This window comes from Antechinus flavipes, chromosome 5 (genome assembly GCF_016432865.1).
Source record: "Antechinus flavipes isolate AdamAnt ecotype Samford, QLD, Australia chromosome 5, AdamAnt_v2, whole genome shotgun sequence".
NCBI classification, from domain to species: Eukaryota; Metazoa; Chordata; class Mammalia; order Dasyuromorphia; family Dasyuridae; genus Antechinus; species Antechinus flavipes.
In genome coordinates, this window is record NC_067402.1 from 242,579,964 (window position 1) to 242,606,507 (window position 26,544).

Genomic DNA, 26,544 nt, shown 5'->3' on the forward strand with positions numbered 1-26,544 from the left:
TCTTGAATCCCAGATTCCTTTATAAAGAAGGAAAGATTTTGTTTACACAGGCAATATGAATTGAGAATCTGGCTTTCCCTTCAGAAAAGATGTAAATGTGATGATTTTGCCATCAAATCTAGAGACAGAAGAAATCTAAGTACAGAATTCCTGAGCAACATCCTTCTAAGAGACTACAGTGGCTACTTGGGGAAGCAAGAGATTTGAATCTAACCACTTCTACTATTGCAGTAAGTTATGTAGACCTTAGAGATTGCTTATTCTATGGGGACGGGAAATTTAAAATGCAAAGTATTACAAGAAGGATTCCATGGGAAAGAAGGACTCATCTTTTTTTCCTCTTCAACATTTTATTTCTATTAAATCAGATGAGGACATTCTTATCTAGACCCTCTTTCCAATTGAGAACTCAAGAAGAATAAAATTCATTGCAAACATGTATAATTAATCTCAAGAACTTTCCAAATTGACCATACCCTAAATATATATTAATCTGATTCTGCATTCTGCTTCCTTCACCTCTCTAACAGGAGATGGGTAGAATGTTTAATCCTCTTAAATTTTGATTGGTCATCATGCTGATCAAAGTTCAGCATAATAGTGTATCATATTTACATATTATAACTTAGTCATCCATTTCCCAATTTATGGGCACTCCTCAGAACCCTATTCTTTGCTATTTTAAAAGAGCTATAAATATTTAGTATCTTTAAAGTTTGTTTTATTTAAACTTAATTCCTCCCTTAATGTATCCTCTCTGTACTTCTCCCTCCTCTTCTTTTCATTTTATTTCTCTGTTGAGTGAATTTTATTTCTGTACTCAATTCTGTGTGTATATGTGCTTCCTTCTATTTCTTCTTTTTTCAACTTCTTCTTCTTCTTCTTCTTCTTTTTCTTCTTCTTCTTCTTCTTCTTCTTCTTCTTCTTCTTCTTCTTCTCCTCTTTCTCCTCCTCCTCCTCCTCCTCCTCTTCTCCTCCTCTTCCCCTCCTCTTCCTCTTCCTCTCCTCCTCTTCCTCCTCCTCCTCCTCCTCCTCCTTTTTCTTCTTCTTTTTCTTCTTCTCTTTTTCCTCCTCCTCTTTCTACTCGTCTTCCTCCTCCTCCTCTTTCTTTTTATCAGATGAGAAAGAGGATTTACCTTTTCCTGATTACAAGCCCAATTTAGTTCATTTCTGAGGGAAGCTAATGGAATCTAAATGTATTTTTGTTCAATTCAAACTTTTTTGGACTCTTCTCAAGCCTCCCGTAATACCCTTCTTCCTACCTTCTTAGTTGAAGATGTTCCCTAATTTTTTACCGAAAAAATTGAGGCCATTCACCAAGAACTTCTTTTCTCTATCTCACATCACTCAGATATCTTTGTTGACTCTTCCTTCACTCCTGTCTCTGATGAAAAAGTGACTCTTCTTTTTGCCCAGACTAAGCCCTCTTTATGTACCATTGTTCTTATATTTTCCAATATTTTCAATCAGATTGTCTCACCACTAAAATCTTCATTTTCTTGTTAGTCTTCAATCTCTCCCTATTGACTGCTTTATTCTCTGTTGCCTAAACCCAATTTTTCTAAACTCTCATCTGGTCTTACCCATTCCCTATACCTATCATCATATATCTTCTTCCCTTTTTTATTTAAACTCTTTGTAAAAACTGACTACACAAAATGCCTGCACTTCTTATTACTCTTCTAAATTTTCTGCAATTTGACTTCCAACTTCATATTCTGCTGAAAATGACCTCCCAAAATTATCAGTGATTTCTTAATTGCAAAATCTACTGACCTTTTCTCAATCTTCATTCTCTGAACTTATCTAATATCTTTGTCACTGCTGAAAGAAGTAGGGGTGAAGAGGGGAACATGAATCACTATCCCCCCATTCTCTCCTGAACCCTCTCCTCTTAAGTTTTAATGATACTATTTTCTCCATATTGTCTTCAATTTCTCTGACCATTTGGTGAGGAAACCACTTGGTTTTTTTCGGTGGATCTCTGTGTTCTGTCCACTAAAAGTATTTGTTTTCCAAGGCTCCATCTTGGTTTCTCATCTCTTCTTCCTTTATACTATCTTATTTGGTGAGTAGATTAGTTCCCAGGATCTGCCATGAGATCAATGATTATCTTTTTTTGCAGATGACTGTCAAACAGAACTTGGTATCTTTACAACATCAAACTCTTCTCAACTTCCCTCAAAGACACCTCCATCATCTCTAGTCACCCAGACTTGTAGCTTCAGTGTCATCCTATATTCTTCACCAGCTCTTCCTTATATCTGAGCTTCCTTAATCTGAGACCAATTTTGTCATTTTTGTCCTTGCAGTCTTTCATATATGATTATCCATTCCTACATTCACATTACTAAGATATCTTTCTCTACTAACTCCTTCTTTATTCTTATCTCTGATGAAGTGGTTCTTCTCTTTGCCCAGACCAAACTCTCTATATGCACTATTGTTCTTAAAGCTTTCAATATTTTCTACCGGATTGTCCCACTACTAAAATCTTCATTTTCTTGTTAGTTTTAGATCTGGACTACCAAAATATCCTTCTAATTGGTCTTTTTGCCTCAAGTTTCTCCCTAGTCTAATTCTCCCTAATCCAGAAAGACACATCTTTCTGAGTTCAAATGTGACCTTAGATACTTATTAGTTGTGTGACTATGGACAAGTCACTTCATCCTGTTTGTTTCAATTTCCTCATCTGTAAAATGAGCTTGAAAGAAAGTGGCAAACCACTCTACTATTTTTGCCAAGAAAACCCCAAATGGAATCCCAAAGAGTGGAAATGACTGAAATCTGAACATGTCATTTCCATATTCAAGGAGTCTTTCTATTACTTCCAGTATCAGATTTCTGTTTGGCATTTAAAGCCCTTCACAATCTGATCCCTTCCTATCTTTCTAATTTTTTTTTTTAACATTTTATTCCCTCAATATATTCTATTATTTAACTTTACTGCCTTGTTTGCTATTCCTTACACATTCCATCTCCTGACTTGGTACATTTAAGACTTGGTAATTCTTTATTCCTAGAATGTTCTCCCCCCTCACCTCTCCTTTTTTTTTTTTTTTTAGCTCCCCTGGCCTCCTTTCTCTGTTAACTCTGCTTGTAATGTCTTCCCTTTGAGATTACTTTGCATTCACTCTATTTATATCTTGCATGTACCCAGTTATTATATGTTGTTTTCTCCATTAGAATGTGAGCTATTTGAGTGCAAGGCAGGGGGTTACAACCTTTTCTGTGTGTCATAGACCCCTTTGGCAGTCTGGTAAAATCAATGGCTACCTCAGAATGATGTTTTTAAATGAACTAAATAAAATGCATAGGATTACAAAGAAAACCAATTATCTTGAAATATATGTAAGAGAGTTCTGGCCTACCTATAGGGTATCTTTAGATGTTCCTATATGGAGGATCTAGGGAACCTATTTATTGCTTATGAAAACATGAAGACATGAAATAGAAGGGCCTTGAAAGGACTGTGCACACATATGAATGTTCTAGTATTTCTGATTGGTTTTGTGGTAAAAGGGAGGTGCTTTGAAGTTTGCAGAAGCACTGACTGCAGAAGCATTCAAAAAGGTCTGTCTGTCATTTTCAACTACTTGGATTTTGGAGGAAAATTATAGACTTTTATTCACAGAGAAGGGAGTAGAACTCAAGATAATAGATGCTGTCCAGTCCAGAGGTTGAAATGGTATTTTGGAATTTTAGAATTCAGATTTATAGGTAATGTAGCAACAATGCCCTGAGGAGCTGAGAGTGATTTTTAGAAGTGACTTTTGGGAGAAAGGAAGGAAGGCAAGAAACAAACATTTATTAAGTGCCTACTGTGTGCCAGGTTCTGTGCTAAGCACTATAATCATTTCATTGGATTTTCACAGCAACTGTGAAAGGTAGGTGCTATTATTATCCCCATTTTACAGTTGAGAAAGCTGAGGCAGACAGAGATTAAGTGAATTAAGGTCTCTAATTCGAAGCACAGTGTTCTACCCACTGCACCACCTACCCAATTTCTAAGACCCTTTGAGGCCACAGTCCAGTGGTAGCTGAAACAAAGATTGATTTGGCAGCAATGCCACATCTTTGTGAACTCAGTAGGACCAGTGCCATGAAGAAATTGAGATAAGTTTTGATTCTACTCCCTCCCAGAGAGTGAGATACTATAAGGGAGAAAATGAACCTAAAATCCTGAGGGAAGTTTATTCTTATTAAAACTTCAAAGTAAATTTTCTTTTGTAAAAACTAATTAATGTTAATGGTGGGGAATATTGGCACCTAACCGTAGGAGAAACTTGGTGAATAGAAATTCAGGCCAATATCAGTAAAGAAGAGAGTTCCCTCCATGCCAAACATTCTATCTCCCAGGCTCTCCTAGAACCTGAGGGGGAAGATAGCATCCGAAGGAGCCAGAAAGTAACACATTATAGTTAACTGAAACTTAAACAATTACCAAAAATATTTAAGTAGTAACTTCATGAACTTGGGAAACTTTTGGATTAGAACAACATTTTTGGCCATTTTTAGTGCTTAATACAGTGCTTGGCACTGGTAATTGCATAATAAATGTTAACTCCCCTTTTTATAGTGCTTCTTGGCCTATTTGGATTGCAGTACGCTTCTTCCACATCTATTGACTAAGTTATGAGTCCTTCATTTCTTTTATCTTTTCTGTGGAGTAAAATAAAGGCTAACCTGGTATTCATATTATTATCTTAAATATGGAAACCAGGAATCTTTGTGGAAACTCAGACATGGGTTTATTTTGGCAATTTGCTGGAATAACTCCTGATGGGGATTATCACACTGAGATAAATGACCCTTTTTGGGTATTCATCTGAGCAGACCCTGTCCATGCTATTCCAGAGCTTTGGGAAGCAGTAAGCTATAGGTTATAGTTATCAATTGCACATGAACTGTGCTTGTTCAAACTGTTGCTTGAGAGAGATTCTTCAATGAGAATTCTCTTTACCAAAGCTTTTTACACTGTGTAACTGAATTTGAGAATTGAAACGACCAAAATCAGAGTCCAAGGTGTTTCTGACAGTGCTTGCTCATGTTTCATTGCATAACTTCACTGCAGACTTGCAGTGATGTTATGCAATGAAACATGGTGCTTGCTCATTTGCAGTGAAGTTATGCAATGAAACATGAGCAAGCACCAGACTTGGTTCTGAATATACAACATGCATACTTTGCATTATACATGCATGAATGTTGCCCAAAACACTTTGCCTCATATTTGATAGTCACATAAAAATTTCTTGGGTAAAAAGGAGTTACAAGTGGAAAAAGTTTAATTTCTCCTCCATTTCTGTGGATCAGAGTAAGGAGACTAAGTAACATTTCCCCTCAACCCAAGGCACTTTTTTTACATTGTTTTCTGTAACCTAAATTTCCTTGAACCTATGTTGTCCATGATATATGATTAGTTTCTTCCTCTTTAAAATAGAATTTTCTCATTGTTTCCAAGGCTACTTAACTCAATTTTTTCCCCATGTGGTAGCAAACAAAACCAAAAAACTAGAAAAACATCAAAACCCTCTATTCCAAAGTATTTGGTGGGAAAACAATTATAAAAAAAATCACTTCAACCCATCGTCTCAATGGACTGGTCTGTTTAGATCATCACATAACATAGTTTTAGAGTTAAAAGAAAACTGAGAGATAATTTAAGTCCAACTCCTTCATTTTATGGATGAGGAAAATGTGACCCATTCCATATTGAAAAGAAATAGCAGAGCTATTGTGAAGCCAGTCTTTTCACTCAAAATACATCATTTTCCCCACTAGACCAGGTCACTTCCTTCACTAAAATGGTCATCTGTGTAGTTACTTGTTCACAAATAACTTGAGAGTATCTGCTTTGTCATCATTCTAATTTTACTTGTCTGACCTTGAAGATTTTAAACTTAGAGAGGAATAGATCTTTAGAATTTCAAGTAAGCTGATGCTTTATCTTTTTAGGTAGATCAATACTGTCTGGCCTGAGTCCTTTGGGCCAGGAGTCAGTCAGAGCTTATAGCAATTTCTCTGAGGTAACTGGAGCCAGGCCTTGGGTCATTTGAATCCAGGCCTCCAAGGGTCCCTTATTATTCTCATAAGCCTGAAAATTGCAGACCCCGATTCTTGTTTGGGATTAAGAAATGTCCTGTAGACCCGCCACACCACGTAGTAGACCTTCAGGAACCAATAAAGGTGGGGTGGGTTGCTATTTGGAGCTCTGAGATTCCCAGGAGAGGTTGCAAAATTAGTCCTCAACCAGAGGACTTTGGTACTATTATATGAGACAAACTTTTCAGGTCTTTTAGCTGTGCCTAGGGTCAGCAGTGTTTACTTCCAGCCAGGTCAGGACAAATAGAAACTGTGTGCTAAGATATTTTTGTCATGCAGTTGCAAACACAGGCAGCTTTGCTGTACACAAGAGGTTTTTCTTTTTCTTTTAAACACAGCTGACTGTATAAAGGAGCCATTGTCAGCGAACTCTCTAATCAAGATATGAATGGTCACTATTACCCCAATAGCCTCATAGCAAAGTCCATCTGATTTTGATATAGGGTCAATTTAGGATGTCTGATGTCAGTGTTGTTTATTTTCAATACTTTTAAAAGAGTCTGTAGTTGAATCTTTAATTAATTTGGTGATTTAATTTTTGTTTGTTGGTTAGACAAGCTGCATTTTCATTTCACTATATATTCTGGGAGATAGCAATAGAATTCCGCCCCCCCCCCCCCCCCCCCCCCCCCCGCCCCAACCTCTTTTTCTTTTCTAGAAGAGACGAACTGCATTCTCAATTGAGTCAGGATCTATTTTTATTTTATTAAGCATGGCCTAACAGGGCTTCTGAACATTTTTTATTATGGACCCCCTTGGCAATCTGTTTAAACCTATGGATGCCTTAAAAAATAATGTTTTTCGATGTATAAAGTACCCAGGACTAGCAAGGAAACCAATTTACAAGTTGTTAAAAAGTCCTAGTATATTTGTAAGCTTTAATATTGAAATAATTATACAAATATTTAGAAAAACAAACAACGTCCTCTTCTCCCAAATTCAGAGACACCAGATTAGGAACCCGTGGAATTCTGAAGAGAATGTGAACGTGTAATCAGGACAACCTGAGTACAAATTTTATTTCAGTACTTACTAGCTATATGACTCTGGGCAAATCAACCTTTGCATTTCAAAAAATGCTCTTAAGATATACCATCTAAATCACAAATGAATTGGAATCTGGGCTGCTGGATGGAATTTCCAGAAAGTGAGATTCTCATGCTGACAAAATCAGAGATCTTTCACATGTAACATTTGTACCTGCCTGGATTTGAGACAGAGTGAAATCAAATGGGGGATAAGTACTCTATTTTTTAACCCCACTTTTGGAATGTGGACATTGCGCTCTAGCCCATCCATTCAGCAGTTTCTGCTCCTTAGTCACTGCCCTTGACTCTACCCTGAAGAGAATTTTCTTTGTTAGTGGGATTGGGGGTGGGGGTGGGGCAAAGAAGAGAGAGGAATGATGAATAAGTGAGGCCATGTGATCTGACAGCAAAAGTTTATCCCAGATAGCAAAAATGGTCTTCTGACTCATAGGATCATAGATTTAAAGCTGGAAGAGTCTTTAGAAACTATCAAGTTCCCTCCCCTCCCCCTCTTTCTGGGAGCCAACTAATGTCTAGGTTATTCATTTACTTCCTCTTTTTGCTTCTACCCAGCTGCCTCTGGGGTACTGGAATTTCAGAGTGTTGTTCTTTTCCTGAAAATTCAATTTTGCTTTTAAGCCTTTGAAATGTAATAAAATTACTGGTAAAAAAAAAAACAAAAAAACAAAAAAAAAAAAACAAAAAAAAACCTCAGTGAATTATTGTATTTTATTAATGTTCAGATAAAGATGTAGGGGGAGAGTAGAGATTTCCTGTTTCAAAGACAAAACAGCATTTTGCTCAACAAAATGATGCAGGTAAAGGCTAGAAGTATACAGAAGCATTATCTAATCATATTCTTTCAGCATTAAGTTGTGCAGAAATTTCTGGGATCAAATGTAGAAAAATGACCCTTTCATTTGTTTTCTATTTCTTTTGTGAAAGGAATCCTTAGTTAACATTTTTGCATTTCAGAAAAATAGGGGGCTATTGCTTTGCAAGAGTCTTAGCAGTTCCCTCTTACATTTCAAGAAAGTTAAATTCTAGAAAGGAGAACTATGGTTCTGTATAGGCACATTCAGGTCCCTTACCTAGATATTTCCAGCAATCCTTTATTTCTTGTCTTTCTGAATTAGAATGTAAGTGCCTTGAGAACAGACTCTTGTCTAGCTTGTCTTAGTGTCCCTGAATCTGGGGCCATCTCTAGTCATCCTGAACTGTATTTTGTCGTTGGACCTAGATGGTCCTCTTCAAGAATAAAGGACAGCAACAGTTACAAGAGCAGTTACAGTCTCTCTCTCTCTCTCTCTCTCTCTCTCTCTCTCTCTCTCTCTCCCTCCCTCTTTTTCCCTCCCTCTCTCTCTCTCTCTCTCTCTCTCTGCCCCCCTTTCTCTCTCTCTGTCTCTCTCTTTTTCTCTCCCTCCCTCCCTTCCTTCATCTGTCTGTCTGTCTATCTATCTATCATCTCCTTCAGATACTTTTTAGTTTATCAATATCCTTTCTAAAGTGTGGCACCCAGAACTGAATGCTACACTCTGGTGCTCTCATCAGGATAGAGTAAAATGGGATTATCATCTCCTTAATTCTGGACACTCTAGCTCTCTTCTAAAATGCCATTAACTTTTTTTTTAAAAAGCCATATATAGTTCATTGTTAACTCATCCTGAACTTGTAGGTCATGAAAAGTTCTAGGTCATTTTAGATGAATTGCTAGTTAGCTATATTTGGGATAATGAGAGAATATCACTCCAACTTTCTGAAATCTGTCATATTTATTCTCCTCAAGTTTTTCCTCTCATTTCAAGTTACTTTTTTTTGTTTATTTGTTTGTTTTTGTTCTAAATCATGCATCTATTTGGGTATCTTACTATGTGGTATGAGATGTTGGTTTATAACTATTTTCTACCAGACTGCTTTCCCAGCTTTTCCAGAAGATTTTTTCGCCTCAAATAGTTAAGTCCTTACCTCAGTAACTGGGATATTTAGGCTTATTGAATGCTATATTATTATGTTCACTGACTTCTGTACATTGTGAATTAGGATCACTGGTTTCACTTAACTCTATACATGATTTTTTTCCCCTAAAGTATATTTTGCAAGATGCTAAAACAAAGTAAAAGTCATTTTATTTCCTTTTTGGGTTATTAATCTTTTAATATTATTTGAACTATGAATATAGGTCTTAATTTTCCAACTATTAAACTTTATGTTTTAGTATGCTAGATTTAAATTTGGTAGTACAATATTATGAGGTTAGCACTCTGCAGTGATAAATTGATTTTTTTAATGTTCTTTTCTTCTATTTTTGTAAAGGTCACTTAGAAATTTCATTCCAGTTCTCCAAGGTGGAAGCTACTTCATCCAACTTGAATCTACTATCTATTCTACCATCTAAATCATTAATGGAAATGTCAAACAATATCAGACTGAGGAATGACATCAGTGAGAATCCATTTGATATATTCAAACTTTTTGTTTCAAACATTAATATGATCTAAATTACTGTTACCTTGCTTTATGATTGGAATATCAGGCAGGCCCAAATAAAAACCTTTACTTAGGCCAATAGGCATTTGTGGATTACTCTGGGTTTAATAGTAACTGATGCTTCTAGAGTCCTTTAAAATTTATAAAGCATTTCAATTACATCAGCTCTTTGGGGAAGATAGAGATAGGAATAGGGATCAGACCTGTGATTTTATTGATAAAAGGAACTATTGGATAACAAACATTTTTCTTCCAGAGTAGAATGACAACTACTATGCAATTTATGTCTTAGAGAATTGGTTGAGGGCACTGAGAGTTTAAATGACTTGCCCAGGTTCAACAAGCCAAGTATGTATGTATCAGAGGCAGGCCTTGAATCCATGTCCTCTTAGTTTTGAGGACAGCTCTCTATCCACTATGTCACATTTGACCTTGGGGGAAGATAGCATAAATAATCATTTTCCATATTTTACTGATAGGGAAATTCAATGAAGCATGTTTTCATTTATTTATTTATTTGTTAAATAATTTTTATTTATTTTTCATTTATTTATTTATTCATTCATTTATTTGTTTTTATTTTATTTATTTATTTTAATTTTTAAGTTATTATTTATTTTATTAAACATTTACCAACCACATGTAAATTTTAAAAAAATCATTAAACATTTTGAGTTCTAAATTTTCTCTTTCCTTCCTACCTTCCCTCCTTCTCAAGAAGGTAAGCAATTTGATATCCATTATACATATGAAATTATACAAAGCATATTTTCATTAGCCTTGTGGCAAAAAAAAATACGAACAAAACAATACAATAAAAATGAAAAATGAAAAAAGAAAAATGAAAACAATACAATAAAAGAAAAGTATTCTTTGATCTGTATTCAGAGTTTATCAGTTCTTTCTCTGGAGATGAATAGCAATTTTCATTATGGGTCCTATGGAATTATCTTGGATCAGTGTCTTGATAGCTAAGTCTTTCACAGTTGATCCAGTTCACAATATTGCTATTATTACATTTTTAAAAAAAGATTTTGTTATATGAACACTTTTCAACAACAACATAGAAGGTATCATGGGTAATTTAATATACTATTCATAATATTTTGTAATTATTTACTGTTTAAGGTACCATAAAATAATTTCTGGATCCATTAGTCTTCAAAGAGTTCCTGAACCATTAACTTTTTTTTTTTTTTTTTTTTTGGGTCACATTGCTTCTATCCCATTTATAAATACATTTTTTGAAGCATTTACTATGTGCTTAAATCCTACCTATGCTGGATACTGGTGATAATCTTCTCTCAAGCAACTTATATTTTATTGGGTGAGAGAACATCTATCCATCCATCCATTTAAGTGCTAGTGTTGAGGCAATTGAGGTTAAGTGAATTGCCCAGGGTCACACAGCTAGAAAGTGTTAAGTGTCTGAGACTAGATCTGAATGTAGGTCCTCCTGACTTCAGAGCTGGTGCTCTACCCACTGTGCCACCTAGTTGCCCCTTGTCTTCTTCTTCTATGTATGCCCTTAATTTTGGTGATTTCATTTACTCACATGGCTGTTATATATGTAATTGACCCATACATCTATATCTATATCTCTAGCCAATGTTAGCCTCATTCTCACACTCCAGTCCTGAATCACCAGTTCTCGCCTGGATACCTATACTCTGGTGTCTCTCTTAAACCTGGTTTTCCTTACAGTTTCTTTTTGGTAGTCTTGTCCTAGATTTGAAATTTTGGTGTCATCATCAATCTCCTTTTCTTCATTCTCTATTGTATTCCATCAATTACCAAATCCAATAAATTTTTTTTCTTTGCTTCATTTCATCTCTTTATTTATTCTGCCACCATATTTGTACTGATCCTCATCATAACTTGCTTGGATTATTTTATTCCTAACTGACTTCCCTCCTTGTGGTCTTTCCCTTCTTTATCTTTCACATAAGTATAGATATGACTATGTCACCACCCCTCAGTGACATGATCATATCAGTGCTCTTCACTCCTTTTAGATTAAAATATAAATTCCTAATGCTAGCATTCACAATTGAATGAACTGGCATTTTTTCTCATTAGAGATCTTTATTCAGATGTTATAGGAATGATTGTTGTTTATAAGGTGGGATTAGATGACCTTTCAGGCTCTTCCAACTTAAAAATTCTTATCCTTTTCAGTTTTGATATCACTTGTAATTACTGCCTCTCTATGAAACTTTCCTTGAAACCTTCAGCTATTCATGTTTTTTCTTTTTTCAATTATTCCAGTAACAGTTTGATTATGATCTTGTCCCACTTGTTGTGTACTTTGTGTTATACATATTTCTGTATATGTCATAACCTATCAGTAAAACTTAAGTTCCTTGAGAACAAAGATTATTATTTTTTTCTTTTTTTAAACTATTGTTTTTAACCTAAAAAGCTGTAAGCTTATCATTAAGCTCTCTATATCTATATATCACTATATAAACTCTGGGAAGTTTTTATTCCAATTTCTACTGTCAGTGTAGAGTTATGTCCCAGAGTATAGGTGGTTACATCTTCTCCTCAGGGTTCTAGGAGCATCCATAACATTGGGATCTCTATCCAAAGCTATTGGCTTGATCTCTCATTCTACTGTAGGGTTATTTAAACTTTTTCTACTTGTCACTCCTTTTCACCTGAGAAATTTTTATGTGACCCCAGGTATATAGGTATACAAAATAGATATACAAATAAACATTTGTTTACAATCAATCATAAGTTCATGACCCCCATATTCAGTTATGAGACTTCATATAGGGTAGTGAGCCACAATTTAAAAAGATGAATGTTTTCTAACAACATCAATTATCAGTCACTCCTTCATTATCATCTAATCAATACCAGCTAATATTTTTCAATGTCATTGATTAACAATGATTAGTGTTCAACAGTGTTTAAACAATTAACATGAATTAATTTTGGATATTTACTGAGAAGACATAGTGAGAAGACAAGTACAAAACTCATCTCCTCTCAACACTAGGAACATATTTTCCCTTGGTCCTTAGGAAAATAGATTTGAACCTAAAGCAGTTACTATAAAGTTTTTGCCCCATACATGCCATAGCCAACAGATAAATTCCTTTTTTATCTGCAGCAGGATATAATACCTTAAGACTGAGCTGTTGCTTTATTGGTACCTTTCTTGGATTGACTACTGGTAAATTCTTGTATGGAACTTTCAATAATCTGACCTTTCAAAGCTCATGAAACTGTAGTTATCTGCCATACTATTTCACTTATGAGCAGAAAGATTACCCACAATAGAGATAAAACCCCCTTCTTCAAAACAGCACTGTCAAATGATCATGGCTTCTTGGTGGTTTCAGGTGAGAAAGGGACAGAGACCTATCTACTCAGAGACTCACTGCAATTTATCCTTTTTTGCTCATCATCAGCAAAGGAAAAGAGAACACATTTTTCCATTGAAACCTTTTATATATATACTCTCAGTTCTGGCTCAATAGTCAAACAAAAATGCCCCTCTTAACCATACATTTAAGCAAAAAAGAAATAATCATAGAATATTTGTGCATACTACAAAATCCATGGGCATGATTGCATTGGACAGAGCATGATGAATGTGCTCATAAGCACTGGGATCTTATTGTCTATTTCCTCATTAAATGTGCTAAGCACTTTACAAATATTTTCTCATTTGAATTGTGAAAAGTAACGCTCAGATGTTTGCTCATCCTTTTTTCAAGATTCTTTCTTCTGTTTTTCCTGTAATTTGTCTCTAATTCTGTAGCCCTGAGCTCATTTCTCTTTTTTTCTAGAAGCTAGTGTTATTCAATAATTTCTTCTTTTCTCTTTAGAAGTCTAAATCCCAGAACTTTCAACCTTGGGGTTGTTAATGGAGCAATGCCTTTTCTGTTAGAAAAGACAGAACTATAACGAATAATAAGTAGAAGGTAGTCAGATCCAGTTTCTCACATCTCGGTCTAATGACTGAATTACTTGATGCTTGTAGAGTTCTGTTGGTTTTCTGGAGGTCTTAGAGCAGCCTCTGTTTCAGTTGAGTAATCACCATGAGAATAGCCAGGTGTTAAAGTCCAAACCCTTTATTATCTCCTTCACAATCTAGTTTCCTTGCCTGGGGACCAGCTAGCTTTCTTAGAGGCCTTCCAGACTCTTGCTTTCAGTGGAGAAGCTAAAGAGGAGAGCCCTGCCACCATGATGATGTGAGATGGAGTGAATGAATGCTTCTTTCAGTCCCCGGGCTTGTGCTTCAGCCTCCAGCCACCACAAAGGTGGATGATTGAATGAATCTGTCTCTGGGTTCCAGGGCTTGTGCTTCAGCCTCCAGCCACCACAAAAGTGGACAATAGAATGAATCTGTCTCTCAGTCTCTTTTCTTTGTCTGTCTCTGGCTCAGATGGGCCTTGATCTCAATGGAGAAATGAAGGAGGAGAACCTGCCACCACAGTGGTGTGAGATGAAGTGAGTGAATCTGGTTCCCAGTCTGAGGGCTTGTACTTCAGCTTCCAGCCACCACAAAGGTAGATGATGGAATGGGTGTGAATCTTGTGGAACTATATTAAGTACTAAGTATATGTACTGAACTAGAGAACTATTAATCACCATGCTAAACTAGATAACCATTGTCTGATTTAACTGATTTAACACTTGGTAAGAATCCTTGTTTCAGAGTTCTGGCCCATAACAGATGCTCCTCCAATTATGAGCATCTTGTTTACCAATTATGTTTTACCTACAGAGAGATGAAATAGGTGAAGAGCTCAGAAAACAAATCATAGATTTGGCACAGTATCTAGACATATATTGGAATATTCTGCCAAAAGTAGTATATCATTTTATCATTCAAAAATAGAATTAAGAAAGAGAACATTATTCTAAGCAAGATTTTGATCAAGGAGGAACTAGATGCTAGGATATAAATGATGAAAATTTTTCATGGGAGAGACTTTTCCATCTTACAATTTGTGATAAATTTGAGGAGAAATAGGCATAGGTTGATATAAATCCTAGATAACAAGAGGGAAGATTTCTAAAGTTTCAAAAAAAGGATAAGATCCCATGTTCTAAAATTCTTTTTTAAAAGAATTCTTTTGTCCAATTACATTCCAATAAATTTGACAACTAAATTAAATAGATGAATATTTACAAAAATATAAATTTCCCATGTTAATAGAAGAAGAAATAAAGTACTAAAATAATCCAATTAGAAAAATAAATGAATAGAAAAATGAATAAGTCATAAAGAACCAAGATAGATTTATAAGAGATTTCTATCAAATGTTCAAAAAACAATTAATTCCTATGGTACCATTACCATTCTAAAATTCTAAATTCTATTCTAAAATTCTATGGGAACCCCAGGAGAGATGGGAAACTCTTGAAACTGAAATTCTGTATGCACAAGGGAAAACCATTCTGATGGGAAGAAAACAGGGAAGCTGCATGAAGAAATTTATGTGGATATATAGGAAACTAATAATAAACTATCTTGGGTTTTAAAAAAAATGTGTCCCAAAGATAAAAGCAAAGGTAGGTGAAGTATGATTACAAAATTTTATCATGGTACTGAAAGAACAGTGTTTGGAGTAAAAAAATTATTAATCTAAAACTAATAATATCAAAACCTTTTTTTCCTTTTAGTTAAATTAGGAGCAGGGAAGAAGATGAAGTAAGGGATAAGACTGGGGTTTGGCATGGATAGGACAACTATCACTGTCAATGGAGAAAAATTAGAGCTAATAAATAAACCCATGGAAAGATTTGTAAAGAAGAAGAGAAATATTTTGACTTTTTTTTAAACTAAGGAGTTAAAGTTGAAGTAAGAGAGGCATGGGTTCAAATGCTAGCAGTGTGACTCTATGAGAGTCACTTAGACCCTCTGGTTCTCAATTACATCAGTTGTAAATTGATGGGATTAGACTCCTGCTCCAAGGTTCCTTCTACACTAAATTTATAGTCTTTAGGTCTTTGAATTGGAAAGAGAACAAATATGTCTAACAGTTGAAGCCTATGGGAGATAATAGGAAGTTAGTAAGAGAACTTGTAGCTTCTTTAGGTGAGTTCAAGTTGAGTCCAGAAAAATAGCATCCCAAAGGTCTATGTGATTTCTGTGTCATTATTAGTATTCTCTGTAAGATCATAGAGAGACTGACTGACAGTCAGTGACTAGCAAAATGCCTGACAAGTTACATCTAACAAACAATCAGCAGCCTTCAGCTTTCAGAAAAAGAAATGATATGTTAGATAGAGTGAAATTGAAGCTGAATTCACAAGTTAAGAAGGCAAACACATCACACAAGATAAAAACCTTATGAAATAACATGAAAGAACTTAAATAACTAGAATTTCCACTCAGCTTCTCTTCCCTCCCCTTCCAGGTGCAGCCATAGTAAGAAGCTCACAAAGACTTTGCTCTGTGGGGAGCTCTGTCTGCTCTCTTCATAGTGAATCAGCCTGAACCCCCTTCCTCATCACACAAGAGGACGTAGATACTGATTATGTCTATCTACAAGAAGGTAAAAGAGAGAGACTACGAACCACATTTAAGAAGATGGTGTCTAGACAATGAAATATTTAGGTGGATTTAGAACTATTGGAATTGCTGAACCTCAAAATAGTTATTAAGAGATTGATGTTAACTTGGATAGAGATTTTTGGTGGAGAACTTTTGATGCTCTATGGCATTTTGGCTATTATACCACTAACTGATTATTGAGTTTAATGACCCCTACAGATATTCTTCTTCTTCTCTAATAAGACCCCCCCCCCCCAACAAAAACTCATAAAACCCCATTGTTTAGCCATATCACATTTTTATTTGTGAAGTTGATTCATTGATTCAAGTATAAGACTTTATATTTATGTCTATTAAATTTAATTTTATTAGATCCTTCCTGACATTCAAGTCTATTGAGATTTCTTTGGCTCTTTAGATCCTTATTCCAACATACAGTATTAACTCTTCCTTCACATTGATTTTCTTCAGTTGCTTGGCTTAGAGGAGAGACTGTGATTGCCTGAATATGCCAAGAAGGACCATTATGACACATTGTCTCCTTGGTCCCTTCTTTTCCATCCCAGAGAACTCACTAGTTCTCATTTCAAAGTTTGTCTCTGTTTCTTAAAGTTCATTTATAATTTCTGTTTAATTATTATTAATATAATTAATTAATTTAATTTAGATAAAAATTTGATTAATCATAATGGCTCTGGTTTGTATGCTCAGAGGAACCTCTCTTTAGGGGTAAAACACAAGGAAGAGACTAGAAGCTTGATCTCACCAGGTGGAAAGATAAAGGGAGTAAATGGAGAAGATTGTTGATGCCCATATTCCAAAGGTAGTGGTTAGAAGAGAGAAAGTGAAATTCTTACATCTTGTCATTGATATAATACAGGTAATTTCTTTTTTTCATCTAAAACAAAACAATAATAAAAATGCCAGCTGGGCCTGAAATGAGATGAGGGGGGAAATGATGGGCTCATCAACACAAAATGGATAACTAAGTATAACTTTATCATTCACTATAATTGTTCCATCCATGCCATATCATGGTTATTTCCCTTATTTGATCTTCTTTTTCTCAATTTAGTCTCTCTGTTCTCCTCCCACAAAAAGTCTCCCCCTCAGCATTTTGATGAATATTGAAATGACCAGAGAATTATATAATCTCAGATCTAGAAGATGTCTCAAAAGCCATCTTGTCCAAATTGTATCTGACTCAGATCCCATTCTACATGGGGATGACATATCAAGAGCTGAAAGAGACCTCAGAGGTCATTCCAAATTTTACAGATGAAGAAACATACCATCCCTCAAAAGTGGTCATTTAGGCACTAAAAGCAGACCTTTTTTTGGAGGGGGGATCCACTACTTCCTGATACTCTCCACTGCATTTTTAGATAAATTTAATTGTTAGGAAGTTTTTTTTTTTTTTTTTACAGTAGATAGAAATACTCCTTTTTGAAACATCTACCCATTGTATTTAAGTCATCTGTCTGTAGTGAAGAAGACAACTCTAATTTGATGAGATAGCCCTTGAAATATTAAAAGATAGCTATATGTTTCTTCAACACTTCTTGTCTCTACATTAAATATATTTGCTGTCTTTAACTATTTCTCTATGAAATGATTTCAACATCACAATAATTAGGAATTTATTTCAATCAGATTACCAATCTGTGTGGTAATCCAATCACAGATTCAGTTTCTGTATCTGTAAAAGGAGAATAATAATATTTGTGTTGTCTACCTTCTAGGATTATGATGAAGCTTAACTAAGAAAAATATTTTTGCAAATTTTAAATACATTTAAATACATATTTCAAATATTAAACAAAATTTCTATATTGTTTAAGTAATAATCTGAAAAATTATAAACCAACATTTCAAGGAAAACTATTTATGATGTAATGAACTTCCTCCTATTTATCCTCAATAATATTGTTTTTAAAATATATGTAAAGATTGTTTTCAGCATTCATTTTTGTAAAATTTTGAGTTCTAATTTTTCTCCTTCTCTCTCTTACCCCCTTCTTCCCCAAGACAACAATCTGATAAAAAATTATACATGTACAATTTTTAAAAACATATTTCCATATATTTGTCATGTTGTACAAGAAAATGAGAGAAAAAAAGAAAGAAAATATAGAAAGAAAAACCAAACAAATAAACAAAAATGGTAAAAATCCAATGCTTCAATCTGTATTCAGTGTCCATAGTGCTCTCTCCGTATGTGCATGACATTTTCCATCCCAAATCTTTTGGAATTGTCTTAGATCATTGTATTGCTCAGAAGAGCTAAATCTATCACATCTGATCATCACATAATCTTATTGTTATTGTGTACAATGTACTTCTGGTTCTTTTCACTTCACTCATAATCAGCACATGTAAATCTCTCTAGGCTTTTCTGAAATCAGCCTGATCATAATTTCTTATAGAACAATAATATTCCATTTCATGCATAAGCTATAACTTATTCAGCCATTCCCCAATTGATGGGCAGTTCCTTGCACCTACAAAAGAGCTGCTACAAACATTTTTTTTTTTTTCACATATGAGTCCTTTTCCCTGTTTTGTGGTCTTCAACCATACAGACCCAGTTGTGAAACTGCTAGATCACAATTTTATAGCCTTTTGGGCGTATGAACTTCCTCCTTGGACCAATTTTTTTTGGGGGCGGGAAGGGGTAATTCCTCTTCTTCTATTTCATGTATATAGGTATAGATTTAAGAACTTTCTTGGATCCCATTCTGATCAAATAAAAACATTTTCAATGAAAAAAGTATTAGACAATGGTAAGTTATATTATAGCTCTAAAGTCACACAGCAAGTGTGTTGGGATTAGGCTTAGTACAAAATTTTCAATTTTTTGAGATTAAGGACCTCTTTTTAGAGGAAAAAATATCCTGGAACCTTCAAAATTAGCATTTAGACAATTTAGGATGGTAATCCAATCACAGATTCAGTTTCTGTATCTGTAAAAGGAGAATAATAATATTTGTATTGTCTACCTTCTAGGATTATGATGAAGCTTAACTAAGAAAAATATTTTTGCAAACTTTAAATACATTTGCACTTAAATACATAATATAAATATGAACATTTTGAAAAATGAAAAAAATTACCTAAGGCAAACACCAAATATGATTTCTATAAAGCTACATTTAGAAAAGCAAAAGGAAAATAAATCAGATAAAATTCTCATACACAGTGTAGAAGTGATTAGGTAATCACTATAGTGGAAAGAAATTTAAAGTTGGATTTAAAAGATCTTTATACTAGTCCCTGTCCTGGCAGCTGATAGATGAGTGACTCTAAGTTCAGCCCTTCACCTGTCTGAACTTCCTCTTTAATAAAAAGAGTTTTAATATATAGACTACTTAATTTTCCAGTTTAAGAACTTAGTTTCTGACTGATAAAGTAGTAAAAAGAAGGATGACTGAAAATCATAAACAGTATTACCTCAGAAAGCAGAGAAAAGTGTTGGAGGGTAAAACAAAACTAAAGAGAACTTCATAAGAGACAAAGAAAAATAATCTGAGAACTTTTAAGGATAAAAACAGGATAACAAATAGAAGATACATGGAAAAATTCTTCAATTTTTATAACAAACTTTTCACTATCATAGAGAATTAGAGTCTTCACACTTGGAATCCAACACAAGAGTCTTAGATGTGTAAATGAACAAAGACAGAAAAGTTATTAGACCAAATATTCAGGGAAACTATCTGTGCTAGATATGGGACAAATGTTAGGTTATTCAGGGGATCAATTCATCAGATATGTGAAGGAAGTGAAGATGATCATACACATGTGTGGCATCCTTTTGGATTGCCAAGGAGATATGGATGCTTGTTGGTTAGGACAGAAATCACCTAGTCTGTGCCATGGAGTTATTCTGATTGTGACTGATTAGAAATAGACTTTGACTGGCAAGCTAGTTCAACCCATTTTGAGAGGATAAAATGGGAGGGGTGTGTAGATCACAAACCTTGTGTGAGAGAATATCTTGGGATCTGGTCCAACAAACTCTGAAGTGGGAGACTGGGAAAATAGAAGGTTGGAGATTAGGAGGGGAACAGTGCTATGAGGTCAGCAATAATAGACTCCAGGCTAAAAAGGCATGTTTAGGCATATCTGCTTTTTGCTGAGCTCACTCCAACAGCCAGACCCAAAGATGCTGATTCCCCATTCCCCTCCCCTCCTTTTCCTTTTCTGGAAGAGATGTGCTTGTTCCCTGAATTTCCATTTCTTAAATTTTTCTTTCTTTCTTTCTTTCTTTCTTTCTTTCTTTCTTTCTTTCTTTCTTTCTTTCTTTCTTTCTTTCTTCTTTCTTTCTTTCTTCCTTCCTTCCTTCCTTCCTTCCTTCCTTCCTTCCTTCCTTCCTTCCTTCCTTCCTTCCTTCCTTTCTTTCTTTCTTCTTCTTTCTTTCTTTCTTTTTTCTTTCTTTCTTTCTTTCTTTCTTTCTTTCTTTCTTTCTTTCTTTCTTTCTTTCTTCCTTCCTTCCTTCCTTCCTTCCTTCCTTTCTTTCTTCCTTTCTTTTTCTTTCTTTCTTTCTTTCTTTCTTTTTTCTTTCTTTCTTTCTTTCTTTCTTTCTTTCTTTCTTTCTTTCTCTCTCCTCTCTCTCTCTCTCTCTCTCTCTCTCTCTCTCTCTCTCTCTCTCTCTCTCTCTTTCTTTTGTATTCATTACACAAATACAATAAAGAGGGACAAAAGCGAAGTATACTAAGGTGGGTAGTGAGAGAGAAATAGATTTATCAAATGTTGTACATATTATATCAGAAAATTTTTCTGGCTGGGGGAATTGAAAAAATTTTCTGGCTGGGGGAATTGCCTTAGAAAGAGACTTATTTAATCATTATATTGTGACTTCCTAGAACACAGAAGTTTTCTTGGTACATGAATCATCATCTTTGGCTTCAGGGTGATTATAACAGACAGGGATTGATATGAAAGAGGATGGTTCTCAGATATTCCCCATTTCTATTACTTCCCATTGCATCATGGCAACTTTGTTAGGAAAATTATTCCTACAGAAAAGAAGAGCTAAGGAGGTGACAGATTATTCCAACCCACACAAGAGAGGGGGCAAGTGAAAGGAAAGGACAATCTCATGGCAACCCTTGCTTACCAGCCCAGGATGTACTATACCATTGCTATACATGGAAAATGAAGCTTGAATCTCATTAATAACAATATTTATATTACGGAAGAAGTATGAATGGAAGAACTCTTACAATGGAGGGGAGAGTAGAGTGGGAAGTGGGAAGTGCAGGAAAATCATTCTCATCTGAACTGGGTTAAAGAGGGAATGACATGTTTAATTAGTTGGCTTTAATAGACAGAAAACTAAACGGCCAAGGAGATAAGATAGGAGAAGCATTTTTAAAAGGATGTATAAATTAGGGAGGCAGTGGTCAGAAACAAACTAGACTACTGAGGAGGGATAGGATAAAAAGAGAGATAGAATGATGAACAGTGGGAAAAATTAGAAAGGAATTGGAAATTATAACTTTAAATATAAATAGGATGAATCTATCCATAAAATGGAAATGGATAGCAGAACAGATCAAAAGTAGAACATGACAATATGTTGGTTAGAAGAAACACATTAAAAAATGAGAGACATACATAGAATAAAAATAAATGGCAGGGGTAACAATCATAATCTTAGACAACGTTAAAACTAAATAGATTAAATTAAGAAACATAAGTAGGGAAATGACATTATGTTAAAAAATACCATAGCTAGTAATATTAATTCTTAACATATATGCAACAAATAATAGAGCCTCCAAACTTATAAAGGAAAAAAGCTCAATGAGATGAATAGAATGTTATGAGAGATTCTGAAAGATATGAAAGACCTCTGAGGAGAATTGAATAGGACTAGAAAGGAATATGTCTTTTTTTCTCAGTACATTTACCATATATTTGGGCATAAAAACTTTATAGTCAAATGCAAAAACACAGAAATATTAAGTGCATTCTTTTTAGGCCATAATACAAGAAAAATTAAATTTAATAAAGGACCATAGAAACACAGATAAAAATTAGAGACTAAATAATTTAATCTTAAAGATTATTAAAAAAAATAAATGAACTGGCAAAGAAGAAAGAACCCAACCATTAGGGTTCATTATTATGAAACAGGGAAGACTGGGGTTCATCTTTAAAGGACACTGAAGTAAAAAGAGCTTCTTTTACTCCAAAGAGTAATGTGAAATGGCAACAAAAATTATTTTGTTGAGCCAGGAAAAAAATAGCAAAAATCAATTGGGAGAACAAAAGGACAAGAATAACAAAGGAATTAATGAAAAAACAAGTGAATTCTATCAGACATTTAAATAAGTTATAGAACAACTCAAAAAAGAATTTAAAAATCAAATGAGAGATATTGAGAAAAACTAAAAAAAAAAAACCCAAGAAAAACAACATTATGAAAAAAAGTTAATCAACTAAAAAAGGAGATACAGAGTCTCAGAGATGAAAATAATTCTTTGAAAATTAGGTTGAGCAAAGGGAAGGGGGAAGCCAGTGAAACTATGAGAGACTAAGAAATAACAAAACAGATTTTAAAGAATGAAAAAAATAGATCAGAATGTGAAACATGTCATAAGAAAAACAACAGATCTGGAGAACAGATCAAGAAGAGAAAATATAAGTATAATTGGACTGCCTGAAAGTTGTGACCAAAAAAAGAACATTGACACAATAAAGCCAGAAATAATCCAAGAAAATAGTCCTGGAGTGTTAGAACATGAGGGGAAAGTAGAAATGGAAAAAATCCACCAATCACCACCTCAATAAGATCCTTTGTGGACAACATATAGAAATATTGTTGCCAAATTTCTAAACTCCAGATCAATAAGAAAAATTTGCAAGAAACAAGGAAAAAAACAATTCAAATATGCTGGAGTAATAATTAGAATTATACAGGATTCAGCAGCAGCCATAATAGAAGACCCCAAGTCCTAGGATTATATCCATTGACAATCAAAAGAACTAGACTTGAAGCCAAGAATGTCATATCCACCAAAATTATCTACAATATTGAATGAGAAAAAAATAGACATTCAATGAACTTGCAGATTTTCAGGACTTTCTATCAATCAAACCCAAACTTTATAGAAAATTTAACATATAAGAGTCAATATTAAAGAACAATTTCAAGAAACTCAACATGGACAAATTGTTTATGTTTTTTTTTTTACATGGGAAATGTATCCCATATGTTTAAGATTGACATCAACAATAAGGTAGCTCAAAAGAGAGTTTGGGGCAGAGTTAAGGTAAAAATGATAATTATCTTCTACAAATGAGGTACAGAGGAAGAATAGACATAGCGAAAGACATTAGAGAGAGGGGGAGGGCTCATAGTTCTGAAAACCCATTTAAACTGGGAATGGGTTAAATAGGCAACATTACATATATACATTGAAGCACCCTCCAAAATCTATAAAGAAATAAATAAGAAGGGAAGGATGGGCAGATGGGGAAGCAAAAGATGAGGGAAGAAGACAAAGTAGGGATTTATGAGTGGGGTGAGATTAAGCAAGGCAAGGAGCAGAATTAAAGAAAAGACTCAGCAGGCATAGGAAAGATATGTGTATTATATGTGTGTGTGTATGTATGTATATATCTACATATATATACATAAATATATCCTTTCTTAACTATAGCCTGCTTGGGGGTGATGGAGGAGATGAAAAGGGGAAAAAGAAGAAAGTAAAAATGGTGCCTGCAGAGAACAAAAGAACAATTTTTAATGAAGTAAAGAAAATATGGAGATTCATGAATATAATTTCTTCTACATATATATATATATATATATATACTTTCTTGAATTGGCAATTTATTATTATATATTTTGATTCCTTCCTGGTTGGGCACATGATAGTGTTCTGTTTTGTGTTATTTTGTTTTGTTTTGTATTCCTTTTCTATTTTTCTATTTTTTAACACAATAAATTTAAAAGAAAAAATAGACAACACTACAAATATGCCATGAAGAGTATAGATAGCATCCTTTAAAATCTATAAAGAAATAAGGAAAGCAAAGGGTGAGAGATGAAGACAAGAGAGGGATCCATAGCAAGGCAAGTTAAAGAGTTAAAAAAGCAAGGAGTCAGCAGGCATAGGAAAGATAAGAGTATGTATATGGGAGATGGGGATGGAGTATGTGTGTGTGTGTGTGTGTATGTATATAGCTATATTTTAATACATAAATATATACTTTCTTTACTATAGCCTGCTGGGGGATGGGTGGGAAGGATGAAAGGGGAAAATCAAGAATAAAGTAAAAAAGGTACACAACAGAGAACAAAAGAACAATTTACAAGGAAGTAAAGAAAATATGAACACTCATGAATAAATTTTTCTATTAATAACTACAATGTTCTTTTTTCTTTTTTCTTTTTCTTCTTAAAAATTCTGCATTTTAAAATAAAATAAACTTTTTTTAAAAAGAAAAAAAAAGCATGAGTGGCAGAGGGATTTACAAGTGAATTCTATCAGACATTTAAATAAGTTAGTTGGAATAATAGACAAAAGAGTCCTACCAAATGCTTTTTATGAAACAAATATGGTGTTGATACTTAAACCAAGAAATTCCTCTGTTTTGAAAAACAGAGGAAGAATTTCACTAATGAATTCACTAATGAATATTAATGCAAAAATGCTAAATGAAATACTAGCTAAGAGACCACAATAATCCATGGCAAAGATTATACATGGTGACCAAGTAGGATTTATAACAGAAATGCAGGGCTGTTTCAATACAATGAAAACAAGTTACATAATTGATTAATAACATAAACTTATACGAAAATTAATATTTAAATAATCGGAGAAATATTAATTGTTCATGACTGGGTCAAGTAAATACATAATAAAAATGACAATTCTATCTAATTTACTTATTTAGTATTATCCCAATTAAACTACCAAAAATTATTTTGTTGAGCCAGAAAAAAAATAGCAAAAATCAATTGGGAGAACAAAAAAACAAGAATAACAAAGGAATTAATGAAAAACCCAGTAAAAGAAGGAGTCCAGATCTTAAACTGTATGAAATATTAATTGTCAGATCCATCTGGTACTTGATAAGAAATAGAGTGGTTGATTGGAATATACAATGCATAGTAATAAATGACTGAAGTAATCTTGTGTTTGATAAATGTAAAACTTGTGGAATAAAAACTTACTTTTTAATACAAAGAAATTGTCAGGAAAACTGGAAAGCAGTCTAGCAGAAACTAGGTATAGAACAATATCTTCTATATTTTACTAATGTCAAATAAGGTTAAAATGGATACATGGCCTTGACATATAAAAGGAGATATCATAAGTAAATTAGAAGAACATGCAATATATTATGTATTAGATTTGTGGGGAAGTGAAGAATTTATGAATAAAAGATAGAGAGCATTGTAGAATGTAAAATGGATAATTTAGATGACATTTAATTTAAAAAATTATACAAATAAAAACAATGTAGCCAACCTTAGGAAAAAACTGGGAAAAAAAAACTTTTATAGGAAATTTCTTGGATAAAGACCTCATATTTCAAATAGATAGAGAACTGAGTCAAATTTAGGAGAATGTGAGTCATTCCCTAATTGATAAATGGTCCAAGTATGAACAAGCAATTTTTTTGAAGAGGAAATCCAAGCCACACATAGCCATATGAAAAAATAATTATTGATTAGAGAAATGCAAATGTTCTCTTTGAGATGACTTCTTATACTTATCAATCTGGCTAAAATTATTGAAGGGGAAAATGACAGACATTGCCTTAGATGTGGAAAGATTGGAACACTAATGCACTGTTAGTGTAATTATGAAGGGATCCTACCATTACAACCCAAAGTGTTATAAAATTGTATATACATTTTGACTTATCAATACCACCAAGATGTTTTCCAAGATTATCAGGGAAAAAGAAGTTATAGATTCTGAAATACTTATTATGGCAGTTCTTTTTGTGATGGTAAAGAACTAGAAACGGGAGGGGTGCTTATCAGTTGGAGAATAGCTGAATAAATTGTGATATATGTTTATGATGGAATACTACTGTGCTATAACAAATGAAAAGCAAGTTGATTTTTAGAAAACCATAGAAAACCTTCATTATAAATAATGAAGAGTGAAATGAGCAGAATCAAGAGAACATTGTATGCTGTAAAAGCAATATTGACTAACCTGTTCTGACTTTTTGTATAATAAGCATTTTATAATTATTATTCTATAATTCCTGAATTTGTCTTGGAAAGTATATACTCCAATGCATTTTATGTAGTATGCATTTATTTTAATCTATTCTAACTATAAAGGACTTATAAAAGAAGATGATATCCATCTCCAGAGAAAAAAACAGATATATAAAAAGTATCTATTCTGTGGTTTCATACATGTT